We start from the raw sequence: 12071 nt of genomic DNA, 5'->3' as shown, positions 1-12071 counted from the left end.
TCCTGTTGCTCCAGCCCAATGGGAAACTGAGTCTCCCAACAGCCTCCAGCTGCAGAAGAGATGATTGGTTGGCAAACAGTGCTTTGGCTCTGTTTGGGAGAGAACACTTTCAAAATGCAAGCCTTTATTGTGGGATCCAACAAGGTGCAACGGTGGCATTGCAGTCCATGCACCCTGGATGCTAGGGAGGCAGTCAGCCCAGGGGATCAACGTTGGAGGGATCTGCAGGAGGGATCTTCCGAGCCTTTGCCTTCCGCTCTTTCACGCTTCAGTACTGGAACAAGGTGACCTGTTGCACAGCACACTCTGGAATCTCCACCAGCTGCACCAGTCCAGAGTCTCCCTTGAAAGACTTGAATGAGGCTCTCCAAGACCGTCTGTGGACCTGTGGTTATAGTGAGAAGGTCTAATAGGTCTGGATTGGTACAGCAGACAGGAGTCATGTATTAACTGAGAAATTTTGGGGTCTGCCTGGTTCTCACTTTCTAGACTCACAGCCTCCGAGTCAAAAGGTCCTGAGTTGTTTTGGGCTGCAAAGGTGAAGTGGGGTTAGTAAAGCTCAGTTTACCTGCCTTTGGGCTCCAGGTCACCTCAGGAGAAGTGACTCCTCCCACCCACCCTTCTCACACTTCCTCCTTTGTGCACCTGGAAGCAATCCTGCTACTGAGGCCAACTGGCAGTGTGCTCCGGTGGTGATCTGGTTTGGGGACTTGCAGAATCCCTTGGGTTTTTTTTTTTTGGTTTGTGTTTGTTTTTTAAAGACTTTTAAATTAAATTTTCTTCATCAAACTCACAAAACATAAATAAACAAACATACTCCAATTTACAAATCAAAGAAAGAGAAACAATAAACCCATACCTGGGTCACATAAATTATTGCATTTTCATCAAAAATAAATCTCAATCCCTGTTGGGATTTTTTCCCCTTTCCAGTTTTTCGCAATGAGTAATCTGGCCGCTTCCATAGCATATAGGAACATAGTTTCCTTTCTTTGGGGAATGTCCCCAGATATTAACCCCAACAAGAATGCTTCTGGTATTTTGTTACAGGGGATTTTCAATAATTTTTTTAATTCATCGTATACTTCATTCCCAAACCCCTTTAATATTTTACCTCCCCACCACATATGCAGGAAAGTACCTGTCTCTCTCTCTCCTCGTACCTACGGGACCGCCTCTCCTGATATGCCCCGCGGAGGACCTTAAAGTCCACAAATAAAAATATTTTGGAGATCCCGAACCATAAGGTGGCTAGATTGGCCTCAACTAGGGCCAGGGCCTTTTCAGTATTGGCCCCGACTTGGTGGAACGCGCGCTCACAGGAGACCAGGGCCCTGCGGGATTTGACGTCTTTCTGCAGGGCCTGCAAGATGGAGCTGTTCCGCCTGGCCTTTGGGCTGGACTCAGTCCGACCACTATGTTTTTCCTTCCTTGTGGTTTTGATTTGGGCCATTTTAAAATGAAGCTGCATTTAATTTTTTTTAAAAAAAAATCTGGATTGTATTTTAATCCGCATTTTAATTGATTGTTTTTCTTACTTTTACGTTTTGTTGTGATCTTGTTGATATCAGCCACCCTGAGTCCAGCTCTCGCTGGGGAGGGCGGGGTATAAATAAAATATTATTATTATGTTTCCAGAATATGTTAGGTTGATTTCTATAAATCTTTGACAGTTTTTCTGGAGTGATGTACCATTGATAGAACATTTTCATCATATTCTCTTTTATACTCGAGCAAGCAGTAAACTTCATTTCCAACTTCCATAATTTTTCCCATCTAGTTCAATTACCTGGCCAATATCTCTTGCCCACTTTATCATTACTTGCTTTGTTGTCTCTTTCAGGTCCCATTCCAGCAAAAGATTATACCCAAGAAAAAGACCATCTCTAAAGTATATAATTAATTCGCTTTGTAATTTAGACAGACCTAGTTCAAATCCTTCCTCCTTATCCTGATTAAATCTATATATTGTACCAACTGATGGTATTGCAACCAGCTACTACAAACATTCTTTAATTCTTTGTATGATTTTAATTTAATATTCCCCTCTTCCACAACTGTTAACTGATGGTACATTGGCCATGTTATCTGTGTTCTTTTTCTTTATCGATATCGCTTCTAAAGGTGACACACATTTAGGAATTTTCAGTTCTAGTAACCATTTGTACTTTATCCAAATCTTATATAAAGGTGGTTTTATGATATGGTTCAAGAACTCTTTGTGTACTGATACTTAGTTATAAATCAAATAGGCGTGCCACCCATACCGCTTGTTCCAGCCTTCCAGATCTAGGATTTCTGAGTTATTTAAGTTTATCCAGTCTTTTAGCCAGTCTAAACAGACTGCCTCATATTATAACCATAGATCTGGAAGGCCAAAACCTCCTCTTTGGTTTTTATCAGTTAACAATTTGAACTTAATTCTTGGTTTTGTTTTCTGCCAAATGAATCTTGATATATCTCTTTTCCGGTCTCAAAACAATCCATTTTCCCTATTATGGGTAACATTTGGAATAGAAACATTAATTTTGGTAGAATGATCATTTTTATCACCAAAATTCTGCCCCACATGGAGATTTTTAGTTTTTGCCATATTTCTAATTGATTTTTAATTTCCCTCCATGTCCTCCCATAATTTATATTTTTCTTTGTTAAATTTATTCCAAGGTATTTTGCTTTTGATACCACTTTCAGTCCTGTTTCTATTTCCAAGTTCTTATCTTGTTCATTCATATTTTTCGTCATTACCTTTGTTTTTTCTCTATTTAGTTTAAACCCTGCTACCTTTCCAAATTCTTCCATTATTTTCAACATCTTATTTATGCTTGCAGCTGGTTCCTCTACCATCATAACCATCATGTCATCTGTGAACGCTCTTATTTTGTATTACCTTTTCCCTAAAATAATTCCTTTAATTTCTTTCTTTCTCTGTATTGATGACTCTCATTAATACATCCAAGACTGTATGAAAAGCAAGGGGGATAAAGGGCACCCTTGCCTCGTTCCCTTCTCAATATTGATATACTTTGTCCAACTCGCCATTAATTATATTAGCTTTTTGATCCTGCAGTTTTGCTCTTGTCCAGCAGGGGTTCCCTGCAAACCTGAGCTGAGCTGCTTTGGAGAGGGAAGCTTTGGTAGCTACAGTACCAGTGGAGTCGTCGCTAGAGGGCAATGTTTTGCAACCTCTCCTGTTCCTGTTTTTCTGGTTTTTCCAAAAAGCATGTTTTTACCTGTGACAGGTGTGACACCTGTATAATCTAAGCATATGCAAACACTCCCATATTCGCATGGAACGTTGTGTCCAAATTTCAATGCAATCGGTCAAGCGTTTTGGAGGCAGCTGGATGCGTACGAACGGGGACCTTTTACATTTTTATGTATACAGATAACACTGAGACCGTCTGGTCCCAGAGCTTTGCCTATTTTTGCTCTCGATATTGCTTCGTGGATTTCTATTATTGTAACCAGAGCATTTAATAGTTCTATTCTTTTGGTATTTTCTTCCTCTTTGCTTATTTTCTAGCTCTAATATCACCGGATTATGATATTGTTCTAGGTAGTATTTCTGTTTCCTTGTTGTGGGATTCCTCGAGCTGCAAAAGAGAAGTGGGTTGTTGTCAGGGTTCACTTTCCTCTGTCCCTTGACATGGAGAGGGCCAGCACTATGTCTTGAGGACTAGATACTGAATAGCACTAGAGGAACTCTGAGGTGGAGGGAAGAGAAACAAGAGGTGAAGACTCTTCTGGAACTGAGAAGATGTGTGAATTCATTTCTCTCCCCTCTTGCCTTGTGGCAGGGAAGGAATGGAGTAGGGAAGCCGGGGAGGGGCTTTCATGGTCTGCCAAGATTTATTATTAATTTATATACTGCTCTTCGGCCAGGGCTCTCAGGGCAGTTTACAAAATAGAAAACACAAAAATGCATAGCATAGTAACAAAAACAGTATATCCCCAGCTTGTGTTACTATTTTATACATTTTGTATTCTAAACCACTTTGTGATCCTTGAATAAAGGGTGGCATAGAAATTTAATAAAGTGCAAATTCTGCTGGTAATGTTTCTGTCAATAAAATGGGCTTGCTTTAATAATGTTTACTGCCTGATCATTTTTATTTCTGTTTCTTTGTCATGGTCATTGAGAGCTATGGAATAAGACTGAAGTAGCTTCCTCCAGTTTCAGCAGAGGGCAAGGCGGCAGCCGGTGCGTTCCATTCTCAGGGCTGTTTATCTGGACCCAACTATGACTGGACTGTCCTTCTCACCTGTCCAATAGGACCCAGGGCCCCCCTGGGTGGTGGGCTAGGCATGGCTTCTTAGCGCATTCATTGGTACAAACAGCAACAGGGGATACAATAGCTACAGGTCATCTCCACCACCTCTCTCCCCGCTGCTGCCGCCATTGCCACAGTGAGAGGAACTGGAAGTCTGGGGCACTTTGAGGTGACAGTAGACCCAACATTTGCCCAATGCCTTCGTTGTGGGAAGGAGCTGAGCGGAGCACAGGGCAGCCGCCGCCACTGCCGCTGACTTCTCTTTTGCTTGGACAGCCAGCACTTCTCCCATGTTAAGTCAGGATGGGCAAAGGAAGAGCGAGAGGTTTCTCTCCCCCCCCCCCTCACAGGCTTCTCCTGAACCCACCCCAAAACCAAAGTTTGTCACAGAACACACAAGGAGTATCGCAATATACAGGGGCTTAATGGAGAGGGAGAAAGGCAGAGTCAAAAAGGGTGCAAAAGCTGGACCGGGGGTGCTGGTGAAAGACTCCATATGTGGAAATGTTTCTATAAAATGTTGGCACTATCAGAAGAATAGGCCACATACATAACCCAGCCACATTCTCTGCTTTAAGGGAGGAAAAGTAAGATATAAAAGTACCAATTTTAAAGCAACATTTCAGAATCTTTGTTATGGGCTCATTGAGTTGCCTTAGGCTATTATTTCTGCCATATATTCCAACCTCGCTGCCCCCCTTCCTGATTCTATTTTATTCACTTGTATGCCGCTTTGAGCCCCTGAAAGGAAGGTCAGGAAAACAATGTAGTTGGCCAAAAAAAAACCCTACACACACACACACACACACACACACACACACACACGCACACACACACACCCAAGGTGTCTTAGACCCCACACCCAGGCCCTGGGGTGATTGAGCCTCCCTGTAAAAGTTCCTCCCGCCCTCCTTGTGTGTAAGATGAGGTGCTTCCTCCTCATGACCCTGCTGTGGGATGTAATGGATTGGAGCAGTCAAGTACAACATTGCTTGTTTCCCTAGAGTGGACACAGATAGGGGGATGTTACTCCAGCCAAGGTAGTTTCCTGTTCCACCTGGTCTGAGCATCTTCTGCCTGCATGTGACCAAGTAGGTGGGCGTGCCCCTTGCAGACCCTACAAAGGGGCCAGTCATGCAGCGCGGAGCCTGCGTGGGCCTAAACTACCATGTCACTCCCAGGAGAGACTTGTGGCTTGGGTGCACTGCAGGTGAGTGCTGCCCGTCATTTTGTCACCCCCTCAGTAGTGACACCTGGGGCAGACCGCCCCCCACCGCACCTCTCTTCCTCCGCCCCTGCCTCTTGGCCTCGTTGATGTGGTCCAAAGGAAACAAGAGTAATACATTTGGTACCAGCTTGGCTGCAGGAGTTGCCAGAAGCAGGCATACAAGGCGCCATCCAACCATCTTAGGAACCCCACCCTGGATTTGTGTAGGGTTTACTCCTTAGCCTTTTTCTCTCCTGAAGATGTCCTGCAAGGCAGCAGGTATGGGTTTCCCCTCAGGGTTAATTCCTGAAGCCTTTCTTATGAATCAGTATATGCACAAGGCAGTTGAGGTTTAGGATCAGAGTTTCCCTTCTCCTAGCTGGGCTAGCTTCGGCCCTTCACCTGCCTCTGCTGCATGTGCAGTGACCGCCTTATTGGCTGTTGAACCCACTATTGGTCTTCTTCACTCAATCCGCAGGAGCCTGTATTCACATGCACAGGAAGTCTGTAACTCACTGAGTATTTGAGACCCATCACCTGGCCAGTCAAAGTCGTTTCCTGAGGTTTGGTCCCTGTCATGTGCAGACTGCTGCTAGGAGCCACAGGTAAGAGCTGAGTGCAAGATGGGGACCAAAGGTGGACAAACTCCCCCAGAAGGAACACAACATGCTCCCCACAAGATGTACTACTCTGGCTATTTTATGAGCTGTTGGAGAGGGTTCTACTGTTTCATTTCTCCCACTGCTGGCTGACATATAAAATGACCACTAAATGCTGCAATTTGCAACCCTATGCATACTTGTTGCATGTCCAGACCTTGAAGCCTCGCCCCGTGAAGAATAACGACACATGAACACAGAATATTAGGTTAAAGGTTAATGGGCAAACTTTAGGCCACAACTTTATTGGTTACAGAATGTGAGCGGTATTGGCTTAGGCATTGTAACTGAACGAACTATATCTGACTCCTGCCCACCGTGCAGGGAGTCCAGTAAGGGTAAACCACCAATAGGGGGAGCCCCGCTGATGCACATCGACTCGAGCTTCCCCATGGTTCCTGATGGGGTCATGGCATGGCCCTAGCCCCTCTGGGGGCTTCGGACAAGATCCACACCGCCGGATTCCTTTAACGGAATACCCTTCAACATGAAGGGGCAGGTGATGGCCACACATCCCCTCCCCCAAACAGAGTCATACCAATGCCTGACCGCCAAACCTTACGAAACTTGTGACGATTGCTACGAGGTAGGCGAAAACCAAAGGGCCAGTGCCAATTTGTCAGATGGAAAAATTCCTACGAGGCCCCTCAATGGGGATCAACCGATGTCCATAGCAAGGCCAATGCTGAAACCTGAAAAGAGGGAGGGAGGGAGGGAAGGAGATCTGGAAAGGCAAGCCAGAGGAAGCTCCATGGCTTGTGCCGGAGTTTAAATAGCTCTGGCCATGCCCCCCAGCCAGCTGGATTGGCCGGCTGGGCCTATGACGTGGCTGGGACCTCCTGATGAAGCAGGACGTTCCCTATGTCCCGACGCCTGTGGGAGATCATGCAGTCCGACCGCAACCCCTCCCCGCCTGGAAGTGGAGTGGATTTGGGGTGAAAGCTCCATTGAACTCAGTAGGACTTCCTTCTAATTATGCAAAGGATTGGGCTCCATGACTAAAAATTCAGATTACTTTACTAGCTAGTGAACCTATTGAATAAACTGATCAGAAATACTGTACACTATTACTGTCAGAGCCACTCTGTTATATATTGCTTTGGGTTCTATGCTGAGTACATGACAGCAGAAACTGAGAATCTGTCCAGAGAAATCTTATTACGAATAATCCTTTGAAGAGAAGACTGTGCTGTGCTATTTTTATGGTATTAATATGTTAATGACTTCAAGGCTTCACTTGTATATTAAGAAGGAAAATCTGAATACATATTTGTAATGCAGTGCCGTAAGCTAGTGGCAGAATAATAATGTACAGATATAGCATTATAGTTAAATACTGATATCTTAATGTTCAACTGTTGCCATTTCATTATTTTTCATTTAAAAAGTAGCTAATTTATCTTTTGTTTTGCATATAAATATGACTTTTCATAATAGAATTGCTGGTTCCACATACCTTTGTATGTTGGTGAGGCATTTTTATACCCTCTCCCAATGAAAATGATTTACTAGTATTCTAGGCCTTCACTTTAAGACCTTGTTGAATACATACCCAGCTAATGAGATACATGAGTGTAAGCAAGGCTTTCGGCACAAACCATTGGCAGAATAAGGAACCACAGATGTAAATCAGTTGCTCGTGGATTCTGTCTGGTCTGGTCACAATGCACCATATTTCAATATTGTTGTTGTTTAGTCGTTTAGTCGTGTCCGACTCTTCGTGACCCCATGGACCATAGCACGCCAGGCACTCCTGTCTTGCACTGCCTCCCGCAGTTTGGTCAAACTCATGTTCGTAGCTTCGAGAACACTGTCCAACCATCTTGTCCTCTGTCGTCCCCTTCTCCTAGTGCCCTCAATCTTTCCCAACATCAGGGTCTTTTCCAAGGATTCTTCTCTTCTCATGAGGTGGCCAAAGTATTGGAGCCTCAGCTTCACGATCTGTCCTTCCAGGGAGCACTCAGGGCTGATTTCCTTAAGAATGGATAGGTTTGATCTTCTAGCAGTCCATGGGACTCTCAAGAGTCTCCTCCAGCACCATAATTCAAAAGCATCAATTCTTCGACGATCAGCCTTCTTTATGGTCCAGCTCTCACTTCCATACATCACTACTGGGAAAACCATAGCTTTAACTATACGGACCTTTGTCGGCAAAGTGATGTCTCTGCTTTTTAAGATGCTGTCTAGGTTTGTCATTGCTTTTCTCCCAAGAAGCAGGCGTCTTTTAATTTCGTGACTGCTGTCACCATCTGCAGTGATCAAGGAGCCCAAGAAAGTAAAATCTCTCACTGCCTCCATTTCTTCCCCTTCTATTTGCCAGGAGGTGATGGGACCAGTGGCCATGATCTTGGTTTTTTTGATGTTGAGCTTCAGACCATATTTTGCGCTCTCCTCTTTCACCCTCATTAAAAGGTTCTTTAATTCCTCCTCGCTTTCTGCCATCAAGGTTGTGTCATCTGCATATCTGAGGTTGTTGATATTTCTTCCGGCAATCTTAATTCCGGCTTGGGATTCATCTAGTCCAGCCTTTCGCATGATGAATTCTGCATATAAGTTAAATAAGCAGGGAGACAATATACAACCTTGTCGTACTCCTTTCCCAATTTTGAACCAATCAGTTGTTCCATATCCAGTTCTAACTGTAGCTTCTTGTCCCACATAGAGATTTCTCAGGAGACAGATGAGGTGATCAGGCACTCCCATTTCTTTAAGAACTTGCCATAGTTTGCTGTGGTCGACACAGTCAAAGGCTTTTGCATAGTCAATGAAGCAGAAGTAGACGTTTTTCTGGAACTCTCTAGCTTTCTCCATAATCCAGCGCATGTTTGCTATTTGGTCTCTGGTTCCTCTGCCCTTTCGAAATCCAGCTTGCACTTCTGGGAGTTCTCGGTCCACATACTGCCTAAGCCTGCCTTGTAGAATTTTAAGCATAACCTTGCTAGCGTGTGAAATGAGCGCAATTGTGCGGTAGTTGGAGCATTCTTTGGCACTGCCCTTCTTTGGAATTGGGATGTAGACTGATCTTCTCCAATCCTCTGGCCATTGCTGAGTTTTCCAAACTTGCTGGCATATTGGGTGTAGCACCTTAACAGCATAATCTTTTAAAATTTTAAATAGTTCAGCTGGAATATCATCACTTCCACTGGCCTTGTTATTAGCAATGCTTTCTAAGGCCCATTTGACTTCACTCTCCAAGATGTCTGGCTCAAGGTCAGCAACCACACTACCTGGGGTGTATGAGACCTCCATATCTTTCTGGTATAATTCCTCTGTGTATTCTTGCCACCTCTTCTTGATGTCTTCTGCTTCTGTTAGGTCCTTACCACTTTTGTCCTTGATTATGGTAATCTTTGTACGAAATGTTCCTTTCATATCTCCAATTTTCTTGAACAGATCTCTGGTTTTCCCCATTCTATTGTTTTCCTCTATTTCTTTGCATTGCTCATTTAAGAAGACCCTCTTGTCTCTCCTTGCTGTTTTTTGGAAATCTGCATTCAGTTTCCTGTATCTTTCCCTATCTCCCTTGCATTTTGCTTGCCTCCTCTCCTCCGCTATTTGTAAGGCCTCGTTGGATAGCCATTTTGCTTTCTTGCATTTCCTTTTCCTTGGGATGGTTTTCGTTGCTGCCTCCTGTATAATGTTACGAGCCTCCATCCATAGTTCTTCAGGCACTCTGTCCACCAAATCTAAATCCTTAAACCTGTTCCTCACTTCCACTGTGTATTCATAAGGGATTTGATTCAGATTGTATCTTACTGGCCCAGTGGTTTTTCCTACTTTCTTCAGTTTAAGCTGGAATTTTGCTATAAGAAGCTGATGATCTGAGTTACAGTCAGCTCCAGGTCTTGTTTTTGCTGACTGTATAGAGCTTCTCCATCTTTGGCTGCAGAGAATATAATCAATCTGATTTCGATGCTGCCCATTTGGTGATATCCATGTGTAGAGTCGTCTCTTGTGTTGTTGGAAGAGAGTGTTTGTGATGACCAGCTTGTTCTCTTGACAGAACTCTATTAGCCTTTGCCCTGCTTCATTTTGAACTCCAAGGCCAAACTTGCCAGTTGTTCCTTTTATCTCTTGATTCCCTACTTTAGCATTCCAATCCCCTGTAATGAGAAGAACATCCTTCTTTGGTGTCATTTCTAGAAGTTGTTGTAGGTCTTCATAGAATTGGTCAATTTCACTTTCTTCAGCACCGGTAGTTGGTGCATAAACTTGGATTACTGTGATGTTAAAAGGTCTGCCTTGGATTCGTATCGAGATCATTCTGTCATTTTTGAGATTGCATCCCATTACAGCTTTTGCCACTCTTTTGTTGACTATGAGGGCCACTCCATTTCTGCTACAGGATTCTTGCCCACAGTAGTAGATATGATAGTCATCCAAACTGAATTCGCCCATTCCCTTCCATTTTAGTTCACTGATGCCCAGGATGTCGATATTTATTCTTGTCATCTCATTTTTGACCACATCCAGCTTACCTCCACTCATGGTTCTTACATTCCAGGTTCCTATGCAATATTTTTCTTTACAGCATCGGACTTTCCTTTCGCTTCCAGGCATATCCGCAACTGAGCGTCCTTTCGGCTTTGGCCCAGCCGCTTCATCAGCTCTGAATCTACTTGTACTTGTCCTCCGCTCTTCCTCAGTAGCATGTTGGACGCCTTCCGACCTGAGGGGCTCATCTTCCAGCGTCATAACTTTTATATGCCTGTTGTCTTTGTCCATGGAGTTTTCTTGGCAGGGATACTGGAGTGGCTTGCCAGTTCCTTCTCCAGGTGGATCACGTTTAGTCAAAACTCTCCACTATGACCTGTCCATCTTGGGTGGCCCTGCATGGCATAGCTCATAGCTTCTCTGAGTTATTCAAGCCCCTTCGCCACGACAAGGCATTGATCCATGAAGGGGTTTCATTGATCCATGAAGAAGTTTCAATATTATGTGTATTCAAATGTGCATCCTGATTCACATTCTGTCTTTTTAAAAGTCCCACAATATCTAGATCAAGGCATGCCATTTAATCATATATGTAATCTTAATGGTAAACTTTTAACCTTGCATGTAGCAATTCTGTTTGAGCTGTAATTAGTAAGACTATCCTATTTGGACTGATTTTCAGTTGCCATGGACCAATCTTAGCTCAAAAGACGTTAAAAGGAATTCACGTTTTGTACTATTAAAATTTGTCACTTCAGCCCCTTTCAAAACTAGCAGCGCAACTCCAGCTTTTTATTCCCTTTTTAGTCATAATAATTGGGCCCCTGATAATTCTGGACATTAACCTTGTATTGGGCCATTCTGAGTTAAACTGTTTATATCTTCAGTGGAATACTATATTCATCCATAGGAGAACCTGACTCACAGCTTTGTACATTAAATATGACATTTCTCTTGCTACTGGTGGCTAAAGAAGCTACCTTTGTGAATAAAATGTCTTAAAGCTTCCATTTATGAGGAAAATGTGTGCATTTATTCAGCTGAAGTTACTGTTCTCCAGTCCTCAAGAGGATTAACTAAATTAGACTAACTCTTTCCTCTTCTTTCTGGTTTGATGACGTTATCACATATCACCTGGGTCTGAATGTGCAGCACATGAGTTCTCTGTGGGATTTTAGCTGATTGAGTGTGATGATATGTAGCTGTACATTCCAGTTTCTTGCCTTTCTGGTGATAACCTGATAACCTGCTTAGCAGATACTGTTCTAGATTATTTACAGGTAGGTAGCCGTGTTGGTCTGACGTAGTTGAAACAAAATAAAAAAAATTCCTTCCAGCAGCACCTTAAAGACCAACTAAGTTTTTATTTTGGTATGAGCTTTTGTGTGCATGCACACTTCTTCAGATAGATTATTATTAAAGTTAGAATGCCACACTGCCATTCTGAATTACTTTCTTTTTAGGTAAAGGTAAAGGGACCCCTGACCATTAGGTCCA

The sequence above is a fragment of the Zootoca vivipara genome, chromosome 3, assembly GCF_965207765.1.
Source record: "Zootoca vivipara chromosome 3, rZooViv2.hap1.1, whole genome shotgun sequence".
NCBI classification, from domain to species: Eukaryota; Metazoa; Chordata; class Lepidosauria; order Squamata; family Lacertidae; genus Zootoca; species Zootoca vivipara.
The sequence above is the reverse complement of the archived record's forward strand: the minus strand, read 5'-3'. Positions refer to the sequence as shown.